Genomic DNA, 17,963 nt, shown 5'->3' on the forward strand with positions numbered 1-17,963 from the left:
CAACCTACTGCGAAGCCTCATACCGCAATATAAGGAACGTCAAATACTAAGAAAGGGCGGCCTATGAAAGAATTACTACTTTCAATAAGTACACTTAAACGGCTAATTGGGAATAGAAAAACTGTAAAAAGCCCTCTGAGAAAGCCCCCCTCTAACCTTTGATAGTAAGCTTTTCTGTAGTCTGCCTGTTGATGTATTTTCCGTTTGAACTGTGCACAACATGAAGAGACGGAACACTGGCGGCTTGTCACAATGCCCCCCGATGACATCACAATAGCGCTGCTGCCTAGAAAACAAGCTGCGCAGAAGAAGTTGTTCTTTGGGTGGGAGGGTGGGCTAGTGGAAGGAGGGGGCAATCTCTTTTTTTCCCGGGTGGTAGGGGGATGACAGGAGAAGGGAAGCGGGTGGTGAGAAAGGTACAGAGGGCAGGGTTTGGGGGCTGGGAAGGAAAGGGAAAAGATTAGGGTTTGGGGATGATGAAAGGGCTTTCTACGGGTAAGGATGGCAAAGGGTGGCAGTGACGGAAAGTCAGGCAACCTGTCCTGTCCGTCTTTTTGTATCGTGAATTGGAAAGACTGCAAGGGGGAGGGGAGTTGCTTGCGCCCTAAAGGAGGAGTTATTCAGATTCATTGCAGTGGGCGGCGGCTGCAAAACGCACCATTCTTCTTGTTTTGGCTCTGCAAAGCAGCCTTTTCAAGGGTTGGCTTGGGTGACAAAATGTCTTGTGTAGGCGTGGGTTTGTCTCCCTCTCGCTCTCTCTCCCTAAGATGTGTCCGGCATAGGCCAGGGTGCCACTCGAGGCCCAAACCAATTCTGGTTATCGCTTCTCGGCCTTTTGGCTAAGATCAAGTGTAGTATCTGTTCTTATCAGTTTAATATCTGATACGTCCCCTATCTGGGGACCATATATTAAATGGATTTTTAGAACAGGGAGATGGAAAAAGAGCTTGCTCTGTCCACTCCACGCATTGACCTGGTATTGCAGTACCTCCAGGAACGGTGCACCCCTTCTTAACCCAGTTTCCAAAAGCAGAACTCAATTCACCTGATTCATATTAGCCCGATTTAATGAATTGGAAGAAAGCATACGTCTTCATATGCACCTCAATTTGGCCCATTCACTTTTCACACTTCCTCCTTTTGTTTTTTATCTTTCACACTTTTGACTTTCTTTATTCATCCAAATAGCAAACTCATCACCACTCAACCTGACCAACTCGGCTATGTCCCCGTGCTGCAGTTCTCTGTCTTATCTAGATCATTTGCAATTGAATGGAATAGATCCCTTTTGGACAAAGTGGATTCACCTGCTGCTGCAGTGACCACAGGTGTGATAACATCTAGAATTGGCATCTGGTGCGATCTCTCCGCTTCCACTCCAAAGAAAGTTACCTGTTTATTCCTATCATGCATTGGTTTTTGGGGTTTTCTTTGAGTAATGATGATCTCTTTAGTAGTCTGTTGGCGCCCTCTCCTGGAGGAATAGTTTGCTTGCTCTTGGACATTCTAAAAGAGAGGTCATGATAGACATTGAGCTTCTGAGCTCAATTGGGGACAGTCATGGGTGATGAATGTTTGCAACCTACTGCGAAGCCTCATACCGCAATATAAGGAACGTCAAATACTAAGAAAGGGCGGCCTATGAAAGAATTACTACTTTCAATAAGTACACTTAAACGGCTAATTGGGAATAGAAAAACTGTAAAAAGCCCTCTGAGAAAGCCCCCCTCTAACCTTTGATAGTAAGCTTTTCTGTAGTCTGCCTGTTGATGTATTTTCCGTTTGAACTGTGCACAACATGAAGAGACGGAACACTGGCGGCTTGTCACAATGCCCCCCGATGACATCACAATAGCGCTGCTGCCTAGAAAACAAGCTGCGCAGAAGAAGTTGTTCTTTGGGTGGGAGGGTGGGCTAGTGGAAGGAGGGGGCAATCTCTTTTTTTCCCGGGTGGTAGGGGGATGACAGGAGAAGGGAAGCGGGTGGTGAGAAAGGTACAGAGGGCAGGGTTTGGGGGCTGGGAAGGAAAGGGAAAAGATTAGGGTTTGGGGATGATGAAAGGGCTTTCTACGGGTAAGGATGGCAAAGGGTGGCAGTGACGGAAAGTCAGGCAACCTGTCCTGTCCGTCTTTTTGTATCGTGAATTGGAAAGACTGCAAGGGGGAGGGGAGTTGCTTGCGCCCTAAAGGAGGAGTTATTCAGATTCATTGCAGTGGGCGGCGGCTGCAAAACGCACCATTCTTCTTGTTTTGGCTCTGCAAAGCAGCCTTTTCAAGGGTTGGCTTGGGTGACAAAATGTCTTGTGTAGGCGTGGGTTTGTCTCCCTCTCGCTCTCTCTCCCTAAGATGTGTCCGGCATAGGCCAGGGTGCCACTCGAGGCCCAAACCAATTCTGGTTATCGCTTCTCGGCCTTTTGGCTAAGATCAAGTGTAGTATCTGTTCTTATCAGTTTAATATCTGATACGTCCCCTATCTGGGGACCATATATTAAATGGATTTTTAGAACAGGGAGATGGAAAAAGAGCTTGCTCTGTCCACTCCACGCATTGACCTGGTATTGCAGTACCTCCAGGAACGGTGCACCCCTTCTTAACCCAGTTTCCAAAAGCAGAACTCAATTCACCTGATTCATATTAGCCCGATTTAATGAATTGGAAGAAAGCATACGTCTTCATATGCACCTCAATTTGGCCCATTCACTTTTCACACTTCCTCCTTTTGTTTTTTATCTTTCACACTTTTGACTTTCTTTATTCATCCAAATAGCAAACTCATCACCACTCAACCTGACCAACTCGGCTATGTCCCCGTGCTGCAGTTCTCTGTCTTATCTAGATCATTTGCAATTGAATGGAATAGATCCCTTTTGGACAAAGTGGATTCACCTGCTGCTGCAGTGACCACAGGTGTGATAACATCTAGAATTGGCATCTGGTGCGATCTCTCCGCTTCCACTCCAAAGAAAGTTACCTGTTTATTCCTATCATGCATTGGTTTTTGGGGTTTTCTTTGAGTAATGATGATCTCTTTAGTAGTCTGTTGGCGCCCTCTCCTGGAGGAATAGTTTGCTTGCTCTTGGACATTCTAAAAGAGAGGTCATGATAGACATTGAGCTTCTGAGCTCAATTGGGGACAGTCATGGGTGATGAATGTTTGCAACCTACTGCGAAGCCTCATACCGCAATATAAGGAACGTCAAATACTAAGAAAGGGCGGCCTATGAAAGAATTACTACTTTCAATAAGTACACTTAAACGGCTAATTGGGAATAGAAAAACTGTAAAAAGCCCTCTGAGAAAGCCCCCCTCTAACCTTTGATAGTAAGCTTTTCTGTAGTCTGCCTGTTGATGTATTTTCCGTTTGAACTGTGCACAACATGAAGAGACGGAACACTGGCGGCTTGTCACAATGCCCCCCGATGACATCACAATAGCGCTGCTGCCTAGAAAACAAGCTGCGCAGAAGAAGTTGTTCTTTGGGTGGGAGGGTGGGCTAGTGGAAGGAGGGGGCAATCTCTTTTTTTCCCGGGTGGTAGGGGGATGACAGGAGAAGGGAAGCGGGTGGTGAGAAAGGTACAGAGGGCAGGGTTTGGGGGCTGGGAAGGAAAGGGAAAAGATTAGGGTTTGGGGATGATGAAAGGGCTTTCTACGGGTAAGGATGGCAAAGGGTGGCAGTGACGGAAAGTCAGGCAACCTGTCCTGTCCGTCTTTTTGTATCGTGAATTGGAAAGACTGCAAGGGGGAGGGGAGTTGCTTGCGCCCTAAAGGAGGAGTTATTCAGATTCATTGCAGTGGGCGGCGGCTGCAAAACGCACCATTCTTCTTGTTTTGGCTCTGCAAAGCAGCCTTTTCAAGGGTTGGCTTGGGTGACAAAATGTCTTGTGTAGGCGTGGGTTTGTCTCCCTCTCGCTCTCTCTCCCTAAGATGTGTCCGGCATAGGCCAGGGTGCCACTCGAGGCCCAAACCAATTCTGGTTATCGCTTCTCGGCCTTTTGGCTAAGATCAAGTGTAGTATCTGTTCTTATCAGTTTAATATCTGATACGTCCCCTATCTGGGGACCATATATTAAATGGATTTTTAGAACAGGGAGATGGAAAAAGAGCTTGCTCTGTCCACTCCACGCATTGACCTGGTATTGCAGTACCTCCAGGAACGGTGCACCCCTTCTTAACCCAGTTTCCAAAAGCAGAACTCAATTCACCTGATTCATATTAGCCCGATTTAATGAATTGGAAGAAAGCATACGTCTTCATATGCACCTCAATTTGGCCCATTCACTTTTCACACTTCCTCCTTTTGTTTTTTATCTTTCACACTTTTGACTTTCTTTATTCATCCAAATAGCAAACTCATCACCACTCAACCTGACCAACTCGGCTATGTCCCCGTGCTGCAGTTCTCTGTCTTATCTAGATCATTTGCAATTGAATGGAATAGATCCCTTTTGGACAAAGTGGATTCACCTGCTGCTGCAGTGACCACAGGTGTGATAACATCTAGAATTGGCATCTGGTGCGATCTCTCCGCTTCCACTCCAAAGAAAGTTACCTGTTTATTCCTATCATGCATTGGTTTTTGGGGTTTTCTTTGAGTAATGATGATCTCTTTAGTAGTCTGTTGGCGCCCTCTCCTGGAGGAATAGTTTGCTTGCTCTTGGACATTCTAAAAGAGAGGTCATGATAGACATTGAGCTTCTGAGCTCAATTGGGGACAGTCATGGGTGATGAATGTTTGCAACCTACTGCGAAGCCTCATACCGCAATATAAGGAACGTCAAATACTAAGAAAGGGCGGCCTATGAAAGAATTACTACTTTCAATAAGTACACTTAAACGGCTAATTGGGAATAGAAAAACTGTAAAAAGCCCTCTGAGAAAGCCCCCCTCTAACCTTTGATAGTAAGCTTTTCTGTAGTCTGCCTGTTGATGTATTTTCCGTTTGAACTGTGCACAACATGAAGAGACGGAACACTGGCGGCTTGTCACAATGCCCCCCGATGACATCACAATAGCGCTGCTGCCTAGAAAACAAGCTGCGCAGAAGAAGTTGTTCTTTGGGTGGGAGGGTGGGCTAGTGGAAGGAGGGGGCAATCTCTTTTTTTCCCGGGTGGTAGGGGGATGACAGGAGAAGGGAAGCGGGTGGTGAGAAAGGTACAGAGGGCAGGGTTTGGGGGCTGGGAAGGAAAGGGAAAAGATTAGGGTTTGGGGATGATGAAAGGGCTTTCTACGGGTAAGGATGGCAAAGGGTGGCAGTGACGGAAAGTCAGGCAACCTGTCCTGTCCGTCTTTTTGTATCGTGAATTGGAAAGACTGCAAGGGGGAGGGGAGTTGCTTGCGCCCTAAAGGAGGAGTTATTCAGATTCATTGCAGTGGGCGGCGGCTGCAAAACGCACCATTCTTCTTGTTTTGGCTCTGCAAAGCAGCCTTTTCAAGGGTTGGCTTGGGTGACAAAATGTCTTGTGTAGGCGTGGGTTTGTCTCCCTCTCGCTCTCTCTCCCTAAGATGTGTCCGGCATAGGCCAGGGTGCCACTCGAGGCCCAAACCAATTCTGGTTATCGCTTCTCGGCCTTTTGGCTAAGATCAAGTGTAGTATCTGTTCTTATCAGTTTAATATCTGATACGTCCCCTATCTGGGGACCATATATTAAATGGATTTTTAGAACAGGGAGATGGAAAAAGAGCTTGCTCTGTCCACTCCACGCATTGACCTGGTATTGCAGTACCTCCAGGAACGGTGCACCCCTTCTTAACCCAGTTTCCAAAAGCAGAACTCAATTCACCTGATTCATATTAGCCCGATTTAATGAATTGGAAGAAAGCATACGTCTTCATATGCACCTCAATTTGGCCCATTCACTTTTCACACTTCCTCCTTTTGTTTTTTATCTTTCACACTTTTGACTTTCTTTATTCATCCAAATAGCAAACTCATCACCACTCAACCTGACCAACTCGGCTATGTCCCCGTGCTGCAGTTCTCTGTCTTATCTAGATCATTTGCAATTGAATGGAATAGATCCCTTTTGGACAAAGTGGATTCACCTGCTGCTGCAGTGACCACAGGTGTGATAACATCTAGAATTGGCATCTGGTGCGATCTCTCCGCTTCCACTCCAAAGAAAGTTACCTGTTTATTCCTATCATGCATTGGTTTTTGGGGTTTTCTTTGAGTAATGATGATCTCTTTAGTAGTCTGTTGGCGCCCTCTCCTGGAGGAATAGTTTGCTTGCTCTTGGACATTCTAAAAGAGAGGTCATGATAGACATTGAGCTTCTGAGCTCAATTGGGGACAGTCATGGGTGATGAATGTTTGCAACCTACTGCGAAGCCTCATACCGCAATATAAGGAACGTCAAATACTAAGAAAGGGCGGCCTATGAAAGAATTACTACTTTCAATAAGTACACTTAAACGGCTAATTGGGAATAGAAAAACTGTAAAAAGCCCTCTGAGAAAGCCCCCCTCTAACCTTTGATAGTAAGCTTTTCTGTAGTCTGCCTGTTGATGTATTTTCCGTTTGAACTGTGCACAACATGAAGAGACGGAACACTGGCGGCTTGTCACAATGCCCCCCGATGACATCACAATAGCGCTGCTGCCTAGAAAACAAGCTGCGCAGAAGAAGTTGTTCTTTGGGTGGGAGGGTGGGCTAGTGGAAGGAGGGGGCAATCTCTTTTTTTCCCGGGTGGTAGGGGGATGACAGGAGAAGGGAAGCGGGTGGTGAGAAAGGTACAGAGGGCAGGGTTTGGGGGCTGGGAAGGAAAGGGAAAAGATTAGGGTTTGGGGATGATGAAAGGGCTTTCTACGGGTAAGGATGGCAAAGGGTGGCAGTGACGGAAAGTCAGGCAACCTGTCCTGTCCGTCTTTTTGTATCGTGAATTGGAAAGACTGCAAGGGGGAGGGGAGTTGCTTGCGCCCTAAAGGAGGAGTTATTCAGATTCATTGCAGTGGGCGGCGGCTGCAAAACGCACCATTCTTCTTGTTTTGGCTCTGCAAAGCAGCCTTTTCAAGGGTTGGCTTGGGTGACAAAATGTCTTGTGTAGGCGTGGGTTTGTCTCCCTCTCGCTCTCTCTCCCTAAGATGTGTCCGGCATAGGCCAGGGTGCCACTCGAGGCCCAAACCAATTCTGGTTATCGCTTCTCGGCCTTTTGGCTAAGATCAAGTGTAGTATCTGTTCTTATCAGTTTAATATCTGATACGTCCCCTATCTGGGGACCATATATTAAATGGATTTTTAGAACAGGGAGATGGAAAAAGAGCTTGCTCTGTCCACTCCACGCATTGACCTGGTATTGCAGTACCTCCAGGAACGGTGCACCCCTTCTTAACCCAGTTTCCAAAAGCAGAACTCAATTCACCTGATTCATATTAGCCCGATTTAATGAATTGGAAGAAAGCATACGTCTTCATATGCACCTCAATTTGGCCCATTCACTTTTCACACTTCCTCCTTTTGTTTTTTATCTTTCACACTTTTGACTTTCTTTATTCATCCAAATAGCAAACTCATCACCACTCAACCTGACCAACTCGGCTATGTCCCCGTGCTGCAGTTCTCGGCTATGTCCCCGTGCTGCAGTTCTCTGTCTTATCTAGATCATTTGCAATTGAATGGAATAGATCCCTTTTGGACAAAGTGGATTCACCTGCTGCTGCAGTGACCACAGGTGTGATAACATCTAGAATTGGCATCTGGTGCGATCTCTCCGCTTCCACTCCAAAGAAAGTTACCTGTTTATTCCTATCATGCATTGGTTTTTGGGGTTTTCTTTGAGTAATGATGATCTCTTTAGTAGTCTGTTGGCGCCCTCTCCTGGAGGAATAGTTTGCTTGCTCTTGGACATTCTAAAAGAGAGGTCATGATAGACATTGAGCTTCTGAGCTCAATTGGGGACAGTCATGGGTGATGAATGTTTGCAACCTACTGCGAAGCCTCATACCGCAATATAAGGAACGTCAAATACTAAGAAAGGGCGGCCTATGAAAGAATTACTACTTTCAATAAGTACACTTAAACGGCTAATTGGGAATAGAAAAACTGTAAAAAGCCCTCTGAGAAAGCCCCCCTCTAACCTTTGATAGTAAGCTTTTCTGTAGTCTGCCTGTTGATGTATTTTCCGTTTGAACTGTGCACAACATGAAGAGACGGAACACTGGCGGCTTGTCACAATGCCCCCCGATGACATCACAATAGCGCTGCTGCCTAGAAAACAAGCTGCGCAGAAGAAGTTGTTCTTTGGGTGGGAGGGTGGGCTAGTGGAAGGAGGGGGCAATCTCTTTTTTTCCCGGGTGGTAGGGGGATGACAGGAGAAGGGAAGCGGGTGGTGAGAAAGGTACAGAGGGCAGGGTTTGGGGGCTGGGAAGGAAAGGGAAAAGATTAGGGTTTGGGGATGATGAAAGGGCTTTCTACGGGTAAGGATGGCAAAGGGTGGCAGTGACGGAAAGTCAGGCAACCTGTCCTGTCCGTCTTTTTGTATCGTGAATTGGAAAGACTGCAAGGGGGAGGGGAGTTGCTTGCGCCCTAAAGGAGGAGTTATTCAGATTCATTGCAGTGGGCGGCGGCTGCAAAACGCACCATTCTTCTTGTTTTGGCTCTGCAAAGCAGCCTTTTCAAGGGTTGGCTTGGGTGACAAAATGTCTTGTGTAGGCGTGGGTTTGTCTCCCTCTCGCTCTCTCTCCCTAAGATGTGTCCGGCATAGGCCAGGGTGCCACTCGAGGCCCAAACCAATTCTGGTTATCGCTTCTCGGCCTTTTGGCTAAGATCAAGTGTAGTATCTGTTCTTATCAGTTTAATATCTGATACGTCCCCTATCTGGGGACCATATATTAAATGGATTTTTAGAACAGGGAGATGGAAAAAGAGCTTGCTCTGTCCACTCCACGCATTGACCTGGTATTGCAGTACCTCCAGGAACGGTGCACCCCTTCTTAACCCAGTTTCCAAAAGCAGAACTCAATTCACCTGATTCATATTAGCCCGATTTAATGAATTGGAAGAAAGCATACGTCTTCATATGCACCTCAATTTGGCCCATTCACTTTTCACACTTCCTCCTTTTGTTTTTTATCTTTCACACTTTTGACTTTCTTTATTCATCCAAATAGCAAACTCATCACCACTCAACCTGACCAACTCGGCTATGTCCCCGTGCTGCAGTTCTCTGTCTTATCTAGATCATTTGCAATTGAATGGAATAGATCCCTTTTGGACAAAGTGGATTCACCTGCTGCTGCAGTGACCACAGGTGTGATAACATCTAGAATTGGCATCTGGTGCGATCTCTCCGCTTCCACTCCAAAGAAAGTTACCTGTTTATTCCTATCATGCATTGGTTTTTGGGGTTTTCTTTGAGTAATGATGATCTCTTTAGTAGTCTGTTGGCGCCCTCTCCTGGAGGAATAGTTTGCTTGCTCTTGGACATTCTAAAAGAGAGGTCATGATAGACATTGAGCTTCTGAGCTCAATTGGGGACAGTCATGGGTGATGAATGTTTGCAACCTACTGCGAAGCCTCATACCGCAATATAAGGAACGTCAAATACTAAGAAAGGGCGGCCTATGAAAGAATTACTACTTTCAATAAGTACACTTAAACGGCTAATTGGGAATAGAAAAACTGTAAAAAGCCCTCTGAGAAAGCCCCCCTCTAACCTTTGATAGTAAGCTTTTCTGTAGTCTGCCTGTTGATGTATTTTCCGTTTGAACTGTGCACAACATGAAGAGACGGAACACTGGCGGCTTGTCACAATGCCCCCCGATGACATCACAATAGCGCTGCTGCCTAGAAAACAAGCTGCGCAGAAGAAGTTGTTCTTTGGGTGGGAGGGTGGGCTAGTGGAAGGAGGGGGCAATCTCTTTTTTTCCCGGGTGGTAGGGGGATGACAGGAGAAGGGAAGCGGGTGGTGAGAAAGGTACAGAGGGCAGGGTTTGGGGGCTGGGAAGGAAAGGGAAAAGATTAGGGTTTGGGGATGATGAAAGGGCTTTCTACGGGTAAGGATGGCAAAGGGTGGCAGTGACGGAAAGTCAGGCAACCTGTCCTGTCCGTCTTTTTGTATCGTGAATTGGAAAGACTGCAAGGGGGAGGGGAGTTGCTTGCGCCCTAAAGGAGGAGTTATTCAGATTCATTGCAGTGGGCGGCGGCTGCAAAACGCACCATTCTTCTTGTTTTGGCTCTGCAAAGCAGCCTTTTCAAGGGTTGGCTTGGGTGACAAAATGTCTTGTGTAGGCGTGGGTTTGTCTCCCTCTCGCTCTCTCTCCCTAAGATGTGTCCGGCATAGGCCAGGGTGCCACTCGAGGCCCAAACCAATTCTGGTTATCGCTTCTCGGCCTTTTGGCTAAGATCAAGTGTAGTATCTGTTCTTATCAGTTTAATATCTGATACGTCCCCTATCTGGGGACCATATATTAAATGGATTTTTAGAACAGGGAGATGGAAAAAGAGCTTGCTCTGTCCACTCCACGCATTGACCTGGTATTGCAGTACCTCCAGGAACGGTGCACCCCTTCTTAACCCAGTTTCCAAAAGCAGAACTCAATTCACCTGATTCATATTAGCCCGATTTAATGAATTGGAAGAAAGCATACGTCTTCATATGCACCTCAATTTGGCCCATTCACTTTTCACACTTCCTCCTTTTGTTTTTTATCTTTCACACTTTTGACTTTCTTTATTCATCCAAATAGCAAACTCATCACCACTCAACCTGACCAACTCGGCTATGTCCCCGTGCTGCAGTTCTCTGTCTTATCTAGATCATTTGCAATTGAATGGAATAGATCCCTTTTGGACAAAGTGGATTCACCTGCTGCTGCAGTGACCACAGGTGTGATAACATCTAGAATTGGCATCTGGTGCGATCTCTCCGCTTCCACTCCAAAGAAAGTTACCTGTTTATTCCTATCATGCATTGGTTTTTGGGGTTTTCTTTGAGTAATGATGATCTCTTTAGTAGTCTGTTGGCGCCCTCTCCTGGAGGAATAGTTTGCTTGCTCTTGGACATTCTAAAAGAGAGGTCATGATAGACATTGAGCTTCTGAGCTCAATTGGGGACAGTCATGGGTGATGAATGTTTGCAACCTACTGCGAAGCCTCATACCGCAATATAAGGAACGTCAAATACTAAGAAAGGGCGGCCTATGAAAGAATTACTACTTTCAATAAGTACACTTAAACGGCTAATTGGGAATAGAAAAACTGTAAAAAGCCCTCTGAGAAAGCCCCCCTCTAACCTTTGATAGTAAGCTTTTCTGTAGTCTGCCTGTTGATGTATTTTCCGTTTGAACTGTGCACAACATGAAGAGACGGAACACTGGCGGCTTGTCACAATGCCCCCCGATGACATCACAATAGCGCTGCTGCCTAGAAAACAAGCTGCGCAGAAGAAGTTGTTCTTTGGGTGGGAGGGTGGGCTAGTGGAAGGAGGGGGCAATCTCTTTTTTTCCCGGGTGGTAGGGGGATGACAGGAGAAGGGAAGCGGGTGGTGAGAAAGGTACAGAGGGCAGGGTTTGGGGGCTGGGAAGGAAAGGGAAAAGATTAGGGTTTGGGGATGATGAAAGGGCTTTCTACGGGTAAGGATGGCAAAGGGTGGCAGTGACGGAAAGTCAGGCAACCTGTCCTGTCCGTCTTTTTGTATCGTGAATTGGAAAGACTGCAAGGGGGAGGGGAGTTGCTTGCGCCCTAAAGGAGGAGTTATTCAGATTCATTGCAGTGGGCGGCGGCTGCAAAACGCACCATTCTTCTTGTTTTGGCTCTGCAAAGCAGCCTTTTCAAGGGTTGGCTTGGGTGACAAAATGTCTTGTGTAGGCGTGGGTTTGTCTCCCTCTCGCTCTCTCTCCCTAAGATGTGTCCGGCATAGGCCAGGGTGCCACTCGAGGCCCAAACCAATTCTGGTTATCGCTTCTCGGCCTTTTGGCTAAGATCAAGTGTAGTATCTGTTCTTATCAGTTTAATATCTGATACGTCCCCTATCTGGGGACCATATATTAAATGGATTTTTAGAACAGGGAGATGGAAAAAGAGCTTGCTCTGTCCACTCCACGCATTGACCTGGTATTGCAGTACCTCCAGGAACGGTGCACCCCTTCTTAACCCAGTTTCCAAAAGCAGAACTCAATTCACCTGATTCATATTAGCCCGATTTAATGAATTGGAAGAAAGCATACGTCTTCATATGCACCTCAATTTGGCCCATTCACTTTTCACACTTCCTCCTTTTGTTTTTTATCTTTCACACTTTTGACTTTCTTTATTCATCCAAATAGCAAACTCATCACCACTCAACCTGACCAACTCGGCTATGTCCCCGTGCTGCAGTTCTCTGTCTTATCTAGATCATTTGCAATTGAATGGAATAGATCCCTTTTGGACAAAGTGGATTCACCTGCTGCTGCAGTGACCACAGGTGTGATAACATCTAGAATTGGCATCTGGTGCGATCTCTCCGCTTCCACTCCAAAGAAAGTTACCTGTTTATTCCTATCATGCATTGGTTTTTGGGGTTTTCTTTGAGTAATGATGATCTCTTTAGTAGTCTGTTGGCGCCCTCTCCTGGAGGAATAGTTTGCTTGCTCTTGGACATTCTAAAAGAGAGGTCATGATAGACATTGAGCTTCTGAGCTCAATTGGGCACAGTCATGGGTGATGAATGTTTGCAACCTACTGCGAAGCCTCATACCGCAATATAAGGAACGTCAAATACTAAGAAAGGGCGGCCTATGAAAGAATTACTACTTTCAATAAGTACACTTAAACGGCTAATTGGGAATAGAAAAACTGTAAAAAGCCCTCTGAGAAAGCCCCCCTCTAACCTTTGATAGTAAGCTTTTCTGTAGTCTGCCTGTTGATGTATTTTCCGTTTGAACTGTGCACAACATGAAGAGACGGAACACTGGCGGCTTGTCACAATGCCCCCCGATGACATCACAATAGCGCTGCTGCCTAGAAAACAAGCTGCGCAGAAGAAGTTGTTCTTTGGGTGGGAGGGTGGGCTAGTGGAAGGAGGGGGCAATCTCTTTTTTTCCCGGGTGGTAGGGGGATGACAGGAGAAGGGAAGCGGGTGGTGAGAAAGGTACAGAGGGCAGGGTTTGGGGGCTGGGAAGGAAAGGGAAAAGATTAGGGTTTGGGGATGATGAAAGGGCTTTCTACGGGTAAGGATGGCAAAGGGTGGCAGTGACGGAAAGTCAGGCAACCTGTCCTGTCCGTCTTTTTGTATCGTGAATTGGAAAGACTGCAAGGGGGAGGGGAGTTGCTTGCGCCCTAAAGGAGGAGTTATTCAGATTCATTGCAGTGGGCGGCGGCTGCAAAACGCACCATTCTTCTTGTTTTGGCTCTGCAAAGCAGCCTTTTCAAGGGTTGGCTTGGGTGACAAAATGTCTTGTGTAGGCGTGGGTTTGTCTCCCTCTCGCTCTCTCTCCCTAAGATGTGTCCGGCATAGGCCAGGGTGCCACTCGAGGCCCAAACCAATTCTGGTTATCGCTTCTCGGCCTTTTGGCTAAGATCAAGTGTAGTATCTGTTCTTATCAGTTTAATATCTGATACGTCCCCTATCTGGGGACCATATATTAAATGGATTTTTAGAACAGGGAGATGGAAAAAGAGCTTGCTCTGTCCACTCCACGCATTGACCTGGTATTGCAGTACCTCCAGGAACGGTGCACCCCTTCTTAACCCAGTTTCCAAAAGCAGAACTCAATTCACCTGATTCATATTAGCCCGATTTAATGAATTGGAAGAAAGCATACGTCTTCATATGCACCTCAATTTGGCCCATTCACTTTTCACACTTCCTCCTTTTGTTTTTTATCTTTCACACTTTTGACTTTCTTTATTCATCCAAATAGCAAACTCATCACCACTCAACCTGACCAACTCGGCTATGTCCCCGTGCTGCAGTTCTCTGTCTTATCTAGATCATTTGCAATTGAATGGAATAGATCCCTTTTGGACAAAGTGGATTCACCTGCTGCTGCAGTGACCACAGGTGTGATAACATCTAGAATTGGCATCTGGTGCGATCTCTCCGCTTCCACTCCAAAGAAAGTTACCTGTTTATTCCTATCATGCATTGGTTTTTGGGGTTTTCTTTGAGTAATGATGATCTCTTTAGTAGTCTGTTGGCGCCCTCTCCTGGAGGAATAGTTTGCTTGCTCTTGGACATTCTAAAAGAGAGGTCATGATAGACATTGAGCTTCTGAGCTCAATTGGGGACAGTCATGGGTGATGAATGTTTGCAACCTACTGCGAAGCCTCATACCGCAATATAAGGAACGTCAAATACTAAGAAAGGGCGGCCTATGAAAGAATTACTACTTTCAATAAGTACACTTAAACGGCTAATTGGGAATAGAAAAACTGTAAAAAGCCCTCTGAGAAAGCCCCCCTCTAACCTTTGATAGTAAGCTTTTCTGTAGTCTGCCTGTTGATGTATTTTCCGTTTGAACTGTGCACAACATGAAGAGACGGAACACTGGCGGCTTGTCACAATGCCCCCCGATGACATCACAATAGCGCTGCTGCCTAGAAAACAAGCTGCGCAGAAGAAGTTGTTCTTTGGGTGGGAGGGTGGGCTAGTGGAAGGAGGGGGCAATCTCTTTTTTTCCCGGGTGGTAGGGGGATGACAGGAGAAGGGAAGCGGGTGGTGAGAAAGGTACAGAGGGCAGGGTTTGGGGGCTGGGAAGGAAAGGGAAAAGATTAGGGTTTGGGGATGATGAAAGGGCTTTCTACGGGTAAGGATGGCAAAGGGTGGCAGTGACGGAAAGTCAGGCAACCTGTCCTGTCCGTCTTTTTGTATCGTGAATTGGAAAGACTGCAAGGGGGAGGGGAGTTGCTTGCGCCCTAAAGGAGGAGTTATTCAGATTCATTGCAGTGGGCGGCGGCTGCAAAACGCACCATTCTTCTTGTTTTGGCTCTGCAAAGCAGCCTTTTCAAGGGTTGGCTTGGGTGACAAAATGTCTTGTGTAGGCGTGGGTTTGTCTCCCTCTCGCTCTCTCTCCCTAAGATGTGTCCGGCATAGGCCAGGGTGCCACTCGAGGCCCAAACCAATTCTGGTTATCGCTTCTCGGCCTTTTGGCTAAGATCAAGTGTAGTATCTGTTCTTATCAGTTTAATATCTGATACGTCCCCTATCTGGGGACCATATATTAAATGGATTTTTAGAACAGGGAGATGGAAAAAGAGCTTGCTCTGTCCACTCCACGCATTGACCTGGTATTGCAGTACCTCCAGGAACGGTGCACCCCTTCTTAACCCAGTTTCCAAAAGCAGAACTCAATTCACCTGATTCATATTAGCCCGATTTAATGAATTGGAAGAAAGCATACGTCTTCATATGCACCTCAATTTGGCCCATTCACTTTTCACACTTCCTCCTTTTGTTTTTTATCTTTCACACTTTTGACTTTCTTTATTCATCCAAATAGCAAACTCATCACCACTCAACCTGACCAACTCGGCTATGTCCCCGTGCTGCAGTTCTCTGTCTTATCTAGATCATTTGCAATTGAATGGAATAGATCCCTTTTGGACAAAGTGGATTCACCTGCTGCTGCAGTGACCACAGGTGTGATAACATCTAGAATTGGCATCTGGTGCGATCTCTCCGCTTCCACTCCAAAGAAAGTTACCTGTTTATTCCTATCATGCATTGGTTTTTGGGGTTTTCTTTGAGTAATGATGATCTCTTTAGTAGTCTGTTGGCGCCCTCTCCTGGAGGAATAGTTTGCTTGCTCTTGGACATTCTAAAAGAGAGGTCATGATAGACATTGAGCTTCTGAGCTCAATTGGGGACAGTCATGGGTGATGAATGTTTGCAACCTACTGCGAAGCCTCATACCGCAATATAAGGAACGTCAAATACTAAGAAAGGGCGGCCTATGAAAGAATTACTACTTTCAATAAGTACACTTAAACGGCTAATTGGGAATAGAAAAACTGTAAAAAGCCCTCTGAGAAAGCCCCCCTCTAACCTTTGATAGTAAGCTTTTCTGTAGTCTGCCTGTTGATGTATTTTCCGTTTGAACTGTGCACAACATGAAGAGACGGAACACTGGCGGCTTGTCACAATGCCCCCCGATGACATCACAATAGCGCTGCTGCCTAGAAAACAAGCTGCGCAGAAGAAGTTGTTCTTTGGGTGGGAGGGTGGGCTAGTGGAAGGAGGGGGCAATCTCTTTTTTTCCCGGGTGGTAGGGGGATGACAGGAGAAGGGAAGCGGGTGGTGAGAAAGGTACAGAGGGCAGGGTTTGGGGGCTGGGAAGGAAAGGGAAAAGATTAGGGTTTGGGGATGATGAAAGGGCTTTCTACGGGTAAGGATGGCAAAGGGTGGCAGTGACGGAAAGTCAGGCAACCTGTCCTGTCCGTCTTTTTGTATCGTGAATTGGAAAGACTGCAAGGGGGAGGGGAGTTGCTTGCGCCCTAAAGGAGGAGTTATTCAGATTCATTGCAGTGGGCGGCGGCTGCAAAACGCACCATTCTTCTTGTTTTGGCTCTGCAAAGCAGCCTTTTCAAGGGTTGGCTTGGGTGACAAAATGTCTTGTGTAGGCGTGGGTTTGTCTCCCTCTCGCTCTCTCTCCCTAAGATGTGTCCGGCATAGGCCAGGGTGCCACTCGAGGCCCAAACCAATTCTGGTTATCGCTTCTCGGCCTTTTGGCTAAGATCAAGTGTAGTATCTGTTCTTATCAGTTTAATATCTGATACGTCCCCTATCTGGGGACCATATATTAAATGGATTTTTAGAACAGGGAGATGGAAAAAGAGCTTGCTCTGTCCACTCCACGCATTGACCTGGTATTGCAGTACCTCCAGGAACGGTGCACCCCTTCTTAACCCAGTTTCCAAAAGCAGAACTCAATTCACCTGATTCATATTAGCCCGATTTAATGAATTGGAAGAAAGCATACGTCTTCATATGCACCTCAATTTGGCCCATTCACTTTTCACACTTCCTCCTTTTGTTTTTTATCTTTCACACTTTTGACTTTCTTTATTCATCCAAATAGCAAACTCATCACCACTCAACCTGACCAACTCGGCTATGTCCCCGTGCTGCAGTTCTCTGTCTTATCTAGATCATTTGCAATTGAATGGAATAGATCCCTTTTGGACAAAGTGGATTCACCTGCTGCTGCAGTGACCACAGGTGTGATAACATCTAGAATTGGCATCTGGTGCGATCTCTCCGCTTCCACTCCAAAGAAAGTTACCTGTTTATTCCTATCATGCATTGGTTTTTGGGGTTTTCTTTGAGTAATGATGATCTCTTTAGTAGTCTGTTGGCGCCCTCTCCTGGAGGAATAGTTTGCTTGCTCTTGGACATTCTAAAAGAGAGGTCATGATAGACATTGAGCTTCTGAGCTCAATTGGGGACAGTCATGGGTGATGAATGTTTGCAACCTACTGCGAAGCCTCATACCGCAATATAAGGAACGTCAAATACTAAGAAAGGGCGGCCTATGAAAGAATTACTACTTTCAATAAGTACACTTAAACGGCTAATTGGGAATAGAAAAACTGTAAAAAGCCCTCTGAGAAAGCCCCCCTCTAACCTTTGATAGTAAGCTTTTCTGTAGTCTGCCTGTTGATGTATTTTCCGTTTGAACTGTGCACAACATGAAGAGACGGAACACTGGCGGCTTGTCACAATGCCCCCCGATGACATCACAATAGCGCTGCTGCCTAGAAAACAAGCTGCGCAGAAGAAGTTGTTCTTTGGGTGGGAGGGTGGGCTAGTGGAAGGAGGGGGCAATCTCTTTTTTTCCCGGGTGGTAGGGGGATGACAGGAGAAGGGAAGCGGGTGGTGAGAAAGGTACAGAGGGCAGGGTTTGGGGGCTGGGAAGGAAAGGGAAAAGATTAGGGTTTGGGGATGATGAAAGGGCTTTCTACGGGTAAGGATGGCAAAGGGTGGCAGTGACGGAAAGTCAGGCAACCTGTCCTGTCCGTCTTTTTGTATCGTGAATTGGAAAGACTGC

General features: G+C 46.4%; 11 non-coding genes across 11 annotated transcripts; all 11 read left to right on the forward strand.

Moving 5' to 3' along the window:
- Positions 1 to 819: 819 nt before the first annotated feature.
- On the forward strand, positions 820 to 1,010 carry LOC142280795 (U2 spliceosomal RNA). Its single transcript, XR_012742988.1, has one exon. It is a non-coding gene; the product is annotated as a U2 spliceosomal RNA (small nuclear RNA).
- A 1,387-nt stretch (positions 1,011 to 2,397) lies between these two features.
- On the forward strand, positions 2,398 to 2,588 carry LOC142280796 (U2 spliceosomal RNA). The gene has a single exon (XR_012742989.1). It is a non-coding gene; the product is annotated as a U2 spliceosomal RNA (small nuclear RNA).
- A 1,387-nt stretch (positions 2,589 to 3,975) lies between these two features.
- Positions 3,976 to 4,166, forward strand: LOC142280797 (U2 spliceosomal RNA). The gene has a single exon (XR_012742990.1). It is a non-coding gene; the product is annotated as a U2 spliceosomal RNA (small nuclear RNA).
- Positions 4,167 to 5,553: 1,387 nt separating this feature from the next.
- LOC142280798 (U2 spliceosomal RNA) lies at positions 5,554 to 5,744 on the forward strand. The gene has a single exon (XR_012742991.1). It is a non-coding gene; the product is annotated as a U2 spliceosomal RNA (small nuclear RNA).
- Positions 5,745 to 7,131: 1,387 nt separating this feature from the next.
- Positions 7,132 to 7,322, forward strand: LOC142280799 (U2 spliceosomal RNA). The gene has a single exon (XR_012742992.1). It is a non-coding gene; the product is annotated as a U2 spliceosomal RNA (small nuclear RNA).
- A 1,413-nt stretch (positions 7,323 to 8,735) lies between these two features.
- LOC142280802 (U2 spliceosomal RNA) lies at positions 8,736 to 8,926 on the forward strand. Its single transcript, XR_012742994.1, has one exon. It is a non-coding gene; the product is annotated as a U2 spliceosomal RNA (small nuclear RNA).
- A 1,387-nt stretch (positions 8,927 to 10,313) lies between these two features.
- LOC142280803 (U2 spliceosomal RNA) lies at positions 10,314 to 10,504 on the forward strand. Its single transcript, XR_012742995.1, has one exon. It is a non-coding gene; the product is annotated as a U2 spliceosomal RNA (small nuclear RNA).
- Positions 10,505 to 11,891: 1,387 nt separating this feature from the next.
- LOC142280804 (U2 spliceosomal RNA) lies at positions 11,892 to 12,082 on the forward strand. The gene has a single exon (XR_012742996.1). It is a non-coding gene; the product is annotated as a U2 spliceosomal RNA (small nuclear RNA).
- A 1,387-nt stretch (positions 12,083 to 13,469) lies between these two features.
- LOC142280805 (U2 spliceosomal RNA) lies at positions 13,470 to 13,660 on the forward strand. Its single transcript, XR_012742997.1, has one exon. It is a non-coding gene; the product is annotated as a U2 spliceosomal RNA (small nuclear RNA).
- A 1,387-nt stretch (positions 13,661 to 15,047) lies between these two features.
- Positions 15,048 to 15,238, forward strand: LOC142280806 (U2 spliceosomal RNA). Its single transcript, XR_012742998.1, has one exon. It is a non-coding gene; the product is annotated as a U2 spliceosomal RNA (small nuclear RNA).
- A 1,387-nt stretch (positions 15,239 to 16,625) lies between these two features.
- On the forward strand, positions 16,626 to 16,816 carry LOC142280807 (U2 spliceosomal RNA). Its single transcript, XR_012742999.1, has one exon. It is a non-coding gene; the product is annotated as a U2 spliceosomal RNA (small nuclear RNA).
- The last annotated feature ends 1,147 nt before the right edge of the window (positions 16,817 to 17,963 follow it).

Source organism: Anomaloglossus baeobatrachus, unplaced genomic scaffold, assembly GCF_048569485.1.
Source record: "Anomaloglossus baeobatrachus isolate aAnoBae1 unplaced genomic scaffold, aAnoBae1.hap1 Scaffold_463, whole genome shotgun sequence".
NCBI lineage: Eukaryota > Metazoa > Chordata > Amphibia > Anura > Aromobatidae > Anomaloglossus > Anomaloglossus baeobatrachus.